The sequence below is a fragment of the Phyllostomus discolor genome, chromosome 7 (assembly GCF_004126475.2).
Source record: "Phyllostomus discolor isolate MPI-MPIP mPhyDis1 chromosome 7, mPhyDis1.pri.v3, whole genome shotgun sequence".
In the NCBI taxonomy this organism is placed as follows: domain Eukaryota; kingdom Metazoa; phylum Chordata; class Mammalia; order Chiroptera; family Phyllostomidae; genus Phyllostomus; species Phyllostomus discolor.
The window spans coordinates 127283192-127292166 of NC_040909.2; the positions used below are offsets into that span (position 1 = coordinate 127283192).

General features: G+C 43.4%; 1 pseudogene; it reads left to right on the forward strand.

The window, feature by feature from the left end:
* The first annotated feature begins 7825 nt into the window (after window positions 1-7825).
* LOC114514426 lies at window positions 7826-8760 on the forward strand (annotated as a pseudogene).
* The last annotated feature ends 215 nt before the right edge of the window (window positions 8761-8975 follow it).

Below are 8975 nucleotides of genomic sequence, written 5' to 3' on the forward strand. Positions count from 1 at the left end.
TTTTCTGAAGAGTGAGCTATTACATAGGTTAGGTCATTATTGTAATCTCGATTTGCCATTTGGTATTTATTTTCACTCATTTATCCCGAGTTCACTCTTGGGCGAAGAGGGCCCTGTGTGTCTGGGCATCACGACCACTCAGACTACACAAATTGACGGCCGTTTCTAACCCGAGGCTGTGCTGTCGTGTGCCCTAAGGGGTGGCACTGCTGCCCTTAGGTCTCTTTCTTTGCTGGAGCTACAGAGCCCGAATTCCACTCCAAGACACCAGCTTATTTGGTCAATGTCTTATATCTGAAGTGCAAATAACATAGGATAGAGTGAACTCATTCATAAGCTACCAGCCACAAACGATTTTCACTACGATAAGGGATATTGTTATTCAGTCAAGTCGAGAGAAGGCTAAATCACACAAACGTATACACACATACACATTTCCTTATGAACAAGCAGTAAATCCAGATACAGGGCCATGTAATTCCATTTATAAAAGAGGATTATGTCTTAAGTGGCATCAGCCTGCAGAGGTCTAGTTCAACTATCATTGAATGTGTTTCATTGTTACAGCTTGAAGCCACAGGATATATCTCCTTTATAAAGAGGTTTCTCCTCCTCCTCCTCCTTCTTTTTTAAATTATGCATGACATAATTACGAGGGTCTTTTAAGCTTTGAGTCCTGCCTCCTAACTGGAGATATAGTCTACCCCCAAATCCAACCTTTTGCCTCTTGAAAAGCAGATTATTTGCAACTTTAAATTCATAGGATTCCCACTTTCAAGATTAATAATGACACCAATAATAGTCTATGAGTTCCGTCTCAGGCACATCTCATCTCATGCAATGCAAATCCAATCTGCTCACTGCCTATCAATGCTTATAACTAACAATAACAACAAGAAACTGTAAACAGTTGTTTCAATGCATTACATCCTTGCACCATATCAGATATTATGGCAGGTGTTTGCAGGCATCTGTATCTTTTAATCCCTCTTTATAAGGTTATTCTTAAAGAGTAAATCAGATAATACCCCGTAAACTGTTATTAACCAAACAGCTAGCTGTTGACCAAAACCCATTCTCTCCTTTACTTCAGTAACCGAGCTGTGCTCCTCTTCACTTAAGAAAATGTTTTGATTCTGTACTTATTCTTTTCCTCTGCTTCCTGGTGAAGAAATGATGCCCGCTATAGCAAACAGAAAAGCCTGCTCCTAAAGAGGGGATCACAGCTGCCATCCTTGGCCTCTAAATGACCACAGGGAGGAGAGTTTTGGATTCTTAGGCGCATGAGCAATAAAGTTCTATCTTGTCTGAACCACTGAATTTTAGAGATTCCTTGTTTTCACAGTGGTTATCATTATTCTAACTGATATGAACATTAAGGAAGATTCCTGGAAAAGAAAAGCAGCTGAGTAATTGCTAGTTGTTATTTTTGTTACTAACAGTAATTTTCCTACAACAGCTCTGTATTTCGATGAGAATTATGGTCGATGATACCATGAACACTGGAAAACTGTGTGATGCAAGTCAGTAATTAATTTCTAGCGAATAAAAGAAGGTTCAGTGGAGGAGATAAACATTCTTCTACTTGTTATTTCTTTTTTTTTAAGATTTTATTTATTTATTTGTAGAGAGGGAAGGGAGGGGAAGAGAGAGAGAGAGAGAGAAACATCAATGTGCGGTTGCTGGGGGTCATGGCCTGCAACCCAGGCACGTACCCTGACTGGGAATCGAACCTGTGACACTTTGGTTCGCAGCCCACGCTCAATCCACTGAGCTACGCCAGCCAGGGCCTCTACTTGTTCTTTCAATTACTGATTTGAAATCTGTTTTAATTTCAATAATTATGTTTTTTCTCTGTTCTGTAAACCTTATGATAACGGGGAAGTTGCAGATAGCAAAGGCCCTCAAATGGAGAAGGATTCAGAATAAAAAGAGAACCTATCCCAGCACTGAACCCTCCACATGGATGAGGGGCCCATGAATCTTAAATCGAAGGGATGGGAGGGAAAACATCAGCTGGCCCTTCCTCCAAATCCTGTGGCAAGGATTCGCCCTTTGCAAAGCACAGGATTTTCAGGGAGCATCTCAGTAAAAAAGGTGCAGGCGGCTCTGATTGCTGCGTTTGTGAGTTGGGTCCAGGATTATGGAGGAAGGGATCTGTATTCCACTTTTGAAAGGCGGTTTGCTCCGTCCAATGCAGCATATTCTTAGACCCTATCAGCTTTCCTTCTTTCCACCCTGAAATGGTCTAGACTACAACTGCTTAGGCTCAGAAAAAGGGGGGAAATAATCCATTGGACCCCCCCCCCCCACAAAGGAAGAATTGGGTCATGGCCTTCGAGAGCAGGGCTCCCTTTGTACCCCTTTTCCCTCCTGCAATGGCACCACCTTGCACCCTTCCAACAAGCCCCACTTGCACAGGAAAATCTGCATCTCGTTTCTGCTGAAATATGTTTTCAATTTAGGATTTGAGTTTCCAGATTGACTTGTGAACATCTAAAGGACTCAATGTCACCGTGACATAATGTTCCCCAAAGGCCAGTTGGCCATCAGCAGAGAAATGGGCAGTGATTAGCTAGCTGTCAGTGGTCAAAGGTGCTGATGTGGCTGCGGAAACCAGCGTGGGAAAACAGAGAAGGGAAGGGCATGGTGGGGGAGGGGAGGTGGCCCAAGGGGGACTTTAGAAACTACAGCGATTGTTCAAAGATGAAATACGAAGAGGGATTGGATGGGAAAAGATGGACATTTCACAGATAATTGGGAACGTACTTAAAGGACCACTTTAAATAGAAAAAGATCTTAAGAAATACACTTTCGAACAAAGGAGTAGAGACCAGCACAAAAAGGAAAAGTAATCTACATTTGAAGACATTAGATTCACAAAAAGTCCAGGGGCAAATCATAATGGAATGGTTTTAAAAATCATGATGACAATAATTTTTTAAAAGCCCAGTAATTTCAATGACAACTACTAGTACCATCTGTGAAGATTCATTTACATGCCATTTTGTCAGCATTTTTATATCAATCATCTTATTTAATCATTTGCGGGAATAGTAATATCCCTGCTTTACCAAAGAAACCGTAGAAATCGCATGTTTAAAAAGTCGTCATTTTTTTCTCTTTCCCCTCTGTTCTCTCCTCCCTAAAAACAATGATTTGATCAAGACGTATTTAACTGCATTTGTTTGAAAAGTGAAGAGGAATCACAGAAGACACATGCCCAAGGGAAGAGGGAGCAATCCAGTTACATTTGTTTTGTTAACAATGGAGATAGTGTTAATGGGATTCGATTTATGAATTTATACGTGGCTCCCTCCTCCCTCTCCTGTCCCGGTCTTGGGAGCTACTTTGCTTTCCCCATTGACCCCTCTCTGACCCCTGACCACGAATCAGGTGCTCCCCTTAGCTCCAAGGTGCTCTGATGGATTCTGCTGGATTCATTGTATTTTAGGGAAACTATCCAAAATTGTATCTCTTACATAATTGAGACTCTCAAAAGGAGTAGCTCATTTTTGTGGTATCTATGGGAAAGTAATCTGATGGGAAGATAATCCCCTCCCAATATTTGGCTTGAGAACTTTAAGTGAGGAAAGGAAGGAGCATATGCTCCACAAGGCTTTGTTCACTATTTTGAGTATTCTGATGTATAGAGAGAAATATATTTTATATATAATATATACATAATATTTTTTTTTCATTAAAAAGCTCCCTGAAGGGAGTCACCTCTGAAAAATCAGGAAGTTCCAAACTTTATGTGGGTGCCTTCCCAACTCTCTTCTCAGTCTCCCCTTCTCCTTTTTCTCTAAAATCCATTCCATCCTGGTTTATATTTATTTATGAGTAGTTTGAGTCTAAACAGGAAATGGGATCAAGTGGGCAGAGAATCTGAACCCAAGGACAAGTAGTTCTGGCATTACACCAAATACCGCTTTGTGGTAATTATGTGCTTAGTTTTAACATCTCTGAGTTTCATTTCTTAGTTGTCAAAATGGGGAAAAGAAAGTGGTCATTGCACAAGTGTTGCAGGGATCTTAAGCAAAAATGGGCTTAGTTTTTTCACAAATAACAACTGCATAAATAGCATGTTACATTTTTGAAGTCTAAAAAGCCCTGAAGACTCAAAGAACAACATCTATCACAATGAACTGGTACTATGTAAGGAGTGTATTCGTGGAACTTGAACTTTCAGTGAGAGCTCATTCTTGTTCTCCTTTTGTTCTATAATAACTTTTTTCAAGTCAGTAACATGGCATTTACCATGTTGTATTAACTAACTGTTGACACCTGGGGTCCTCTCCTAGACTGTAAATTTCTCGTAAGTTGGGATTTTGCCTTTTTAATTTCTTTTAGGTTCTACAGGACCAACCTTCATTACTGATTGCTTAATGCTTACAGGCTGTGCAGAAGAATTTGCTTAGTGTTTCACCATGTTCTACCCCTTATAGAAGCCAATCTTTTGCCCAGATCCACAGCTAAGGTGGTTTCTGAAGATTTGTAACCAGCAGCCTGTGGGCCACATGTGGCCCAGGATGGCTACGAATGTGGCCCAACACAATATCGTAAATTTACTTAGAACCTTTTTTTTGCTCATCAGTTTTTGTTAGTATTTGTGTATTTAATGTGTGGCCCAAGACAATTCTTCTTCTTCCAGTGTGGCCCAGAGATGCCAAAAGGTTGGACACTCAAGTATTCTGAAGTCGTCTTTCTGGCGTGCTTTTCTATGAAAAACAGCCACCACCGATTGTAGACTGGCCAGGGCACCTCGCCACACCTGGGCGAGACACAGCTGACACAGCTGTGCTTCGGTTGACTCATCGGCCGCTTACGACATTCTGATTATTAACAAAATGATTTTTTTCCTCAAAGGAATTATTAGAATAAGAAAAAGAGTGACAGGAAAGCAAAGGCTTTTTCCACTATTGCTCAAAACTTTCAGTTCAGGTTTCAGGGTTTCCTTCATTCTTTGGCAACAAGAGAAAGAAAATAAGGAGCTCAACATCCAAGCGCAGTAAAATTGGTAGAGTCAATTCTTGGCTCTTTCCAATCAAGATAATTACTGTGGGGAGTGATAAGTACCACCCAATTTCAAATTTTGCTGTCTGGGATTTTGGGGGCTTTCTGCATCTCATATCTGCTTATTAAATCTGACTTGAAAAAAAAACCCCTCACTCTGGACCAATGAGTTCATTTCATCCACCTTGCTTTCTTCGCTTTCTAAATTTCCACATAAACAGATCTAAGTTTTGCTTGCCAAGACTAAAAAAAAAAAAACCTTTCAATTGGTTATTCTGACAAGAAAATGCAATAGGATAATCATATTTTATCTAAACAAATCTTCTAACCACTAGGTTGTCCTGCCATGTGTTTACTATGGAAAAATCAAAATGTTTTACAGTGTCTTTTCCTCATCTGGAAACAGCCGAGTATATGTCACCGGTTATTTTTTTTGTGCTTAGTCATTTATGTAAACGAAGAAGCATTAGTATATACTTAAAAAATTATCTGTCTTGAAATATAGTTGTAGTCCTGCCTTTTAAGACCTTGAAGAAAACACAATGGGTTGTCTGAGTTGGGTGGGTATAAGGTAATATTTCATCGACAATAGTATGACTCTCAAGAGGCTTCTTTCACTTATTTTCTCTTCCCTCAAACATACTGGATTCCCAAAATGTTCTGCCTTTTCGAAGTTGAGAAACCTGCCTCCCATTCTTTCGGCTCTGGTGCCTCTCTGGATGAGCGTGTTGTGTCGCAGTCTGATACTCAGCTCCCTCCCGAGGAAGTGCCTCAGGGGTCAAAGGGTAATGGTATCTGGTTTATTGCAGGGTGTTTGGTTAAGATCAAGATCTCTGATAAGAGCGGGTTGCTGGGGCTGGAAAAGGAAATGACTTCTGACACAGCACAGCACTCCCTAGAGGCGGGCAGAGCGAAGGAGGCCCACCGAGTGCGCTGCAAGTTTGAGTTCCTCGTGCTCTGCAATGGTTTAAGAGTCAAAGTACCCTCATTTAATACTGGAAAAGGTACACTTTGAATTCTGGGTAACAGAAGTCTCATCTTCTGATCTGCAGAAGCAGCAAGTCACATGCCGAGAAAGTAACTGTGAGGCAAATCAAGCGAGTTTCCAGTTCCCTGAGCTTGAACCCATGCTCCCCGGGCTTGGGGGTCAAAGCTCACCACCACTCAAGGTGACACCTCATATTTTATTTCAGCACTTTTCTTCTGAGGAGTTGAAAGCACCTGGCAGACATCAGCTTTTTTGAGAAGTGAGAGAAAACAAAGATATCACCAAGTGAAGAGCGACATTCAAACACCCGAGTCCCTGGGCCCATCCAGTTTAATACTATCAATTTTATCTTCACACGGCTTTATTTCTTAGGTGTACTTTCCAGGTGATAAATCACTTTAGCCAGTCACCTGATTCATGGAAAGATTGTTTTATCTCTATGGGATCTTTTTTTCGCACGGGTCATCAGGTTTCTCTGTGTTGCTACAAAGTCCCTGCGTAGCAGATTGCAAGCTCTGTCAATATTTGTCTTCACTTTTTCTCAGTTTCACTCTCACTGCTCGAGGACTGTCCAATGTCCAGCAGTCAACCAAGGATAAGATCATCAGAGTGCAGAGAATAATTAAAATGTGGTGGGGAAGCGAGGGAGGGTGCTGATAGTAACAGTGTCATTCAAACTCTTCGTTGTACTGATGGGGAAATCAAAACCGAGAATGGCAAGTCCTTTTTTGCCAGAAGGAGAGAAAAGAAAAAGAGGAAGGGAGGGAAAATAGAAAGAGAGAGAAAGAGAGAGAGACGAAGAAAAGGATGCTTGTGTTTATGGTAAACTGTCTTTGACATTCCATCCTTGGAGGAAGTCCCAGGTAGGGCAGCGGCTTAGCCTGGGAATGGTGGCTGCTCAAGACCTGCCTCTACATAGTCAATATGGTTCCGTGCAGCCATGTCCCTCAGGGCTTGGGTTCCAGTTGTTTCCTTGGCTGCTTTTCTCAGCTTCCAAGGGCTCTTCTGGCATGCAGAGGAGGGAGGCCAGAGGGCAGCTGTTGCTTCTTCTAGCAGGTCAACCGTTACCCGGCTCTACTGGTTTCTGGGGCCCCAAGGGAAGACCACAACATTCATTGGTATCTAGTCATCTTTGCAGAAACATCGTGAGTTCATTTCCTCTATGAAACCCTGCCTGGCCTCCCTAAGCTTCTTCTGCCCACTGCTCTACCCTGTTGCTTATTCAACACTGACTCTCCTTGCTTATTTTTTGCCCGTGTCTTAGCTCTATGGTGCCTTTGTGAAGCTTGTAAAGACAGGAACTACACCTCTCCCATCACTGTTCATGTCTACTGTGCTTCTGGACGTGAAAGCAGGTGCTTATGGAATACTGCCAATGTTTCTCTGCTCCAAAGGTTGTAGTAACAGGAAAAAAAACTTTCCCTTCATTTTTATCCTCTTAGTCACCTCCTCCCCGCCACTGTGACAACGGTGGCTCCAGTGTGACTAATACTAGAGTAACATTACACTGGTTTATTCATATACTTCAAATTTTCATCCTCATAGTTACACTATGAGACAAGTGGTTTTATCTCCAATTTTCAGTGAGGAAGTGGAAACTCAAAAAAGATGAACTAAGTTGGCTGGGGGCCTATTAGGCATACAGGATGCCCGGCTCTGTATTGAGGGCTGCAATTTATTTATCTTCTTGGATGCCTCCTGTCCTCCCCAAAACAACTTTGCATTATACAAACTGTTCCCTACTTCCATTAAAAATGCTGAGATAAGGCCCAGGTGTGGACGGAACACATTTTAAAGTAGATGCTGTTTATCTTAGCTACCATGGTTTTACTCTCAAGAACATTCCCCCTCAGGAGCAAGAGGGTGGCGCAAATATCCAAGAAGCGTGGTTTGCTGCTGGTGGCATCTTCAAAGCTGAGCTGACCTGAACAACTTTCTCGCTCAGGAAGTGGCTGAAGGCGGCTACTCCGGAGCTGCACCGACCAGGACAGGACTCATAGCCACCAGGATGCAGGGTGTTCTTGGTGAGAAGGGCCGACGGATACGGGAGTTGGCCGCTGTGGTTGAGAAGACGTTGGGCTTCCCTAAGGAAAGTGTAAAGCTTCATGCTGAAAAGGTCTGCACCACCAAGAGGTTTGTGTGCCGTTGCCGAGGCAGAGTGTCTGCGTTACAAACTCTTAGGAGGCCTTGCTGCATGTGTGTGTGTGTTGGGGGGAAGGGCAGGGGGCTACTATAGTGTGCTGAGGCTCATCATGGAGAGTGGGGTGGCCAAAGGCGTCGAGTCATGGTGTCTGGGCAACAACGAGGACAGACGGTTAAATCCATGAAGTGTGCTGAGGGCCTGATGATCCACAGCGGGGACCCTGTGCACCACTGTGCTGACGCCGCCAAGCTCCTTGTGCTGCTCACGGGCTGGGCCTCGGAGTGCAGATCTGCCTCTTTGGGAACCAAGGGGTAAGGCCAGGCCTACAAAGCCTGACCCTGGGAGCACTGTGCACGCCAAAGATGACATACCGCCCACCACCCCCATCTCAGAACACAGGGGTGGTCAGCCAGAGCTTCCTGTCACGTGCCAGCCCGTAACCACAGCGTACCAGGGTCCCCTCTGCAGCTGGATCTAGAGTATGCACGTTGCTCTCTAAAGTCCTTTAACAAAATTCTTTTAAAAGAGAGAAAAAAAGAACTTTCCCCCTTACTGATTCTTCTTCTCTGGAAGCACTCAGGATTTCTCATCGTCCTCACACGCTCACCTCCCTCTCCCTGTCCCACCCCACTCAGAACCTGGCACTCACTGACGTGGAAGCGTGAACGACTGCTAAAGCCTAGTGTATTTCCTCTCCCGTAGTCACTCGCAGTTCTCAGGTGGGGGATGTGAAGCAGAACGCATGATTTGTGACCGGCGAAGCTCAGGTGTCCATATACCAGAGAATGTGGGAGTGTCCAAAAGCTCTCGCTGCCTGTTCTATTTTCC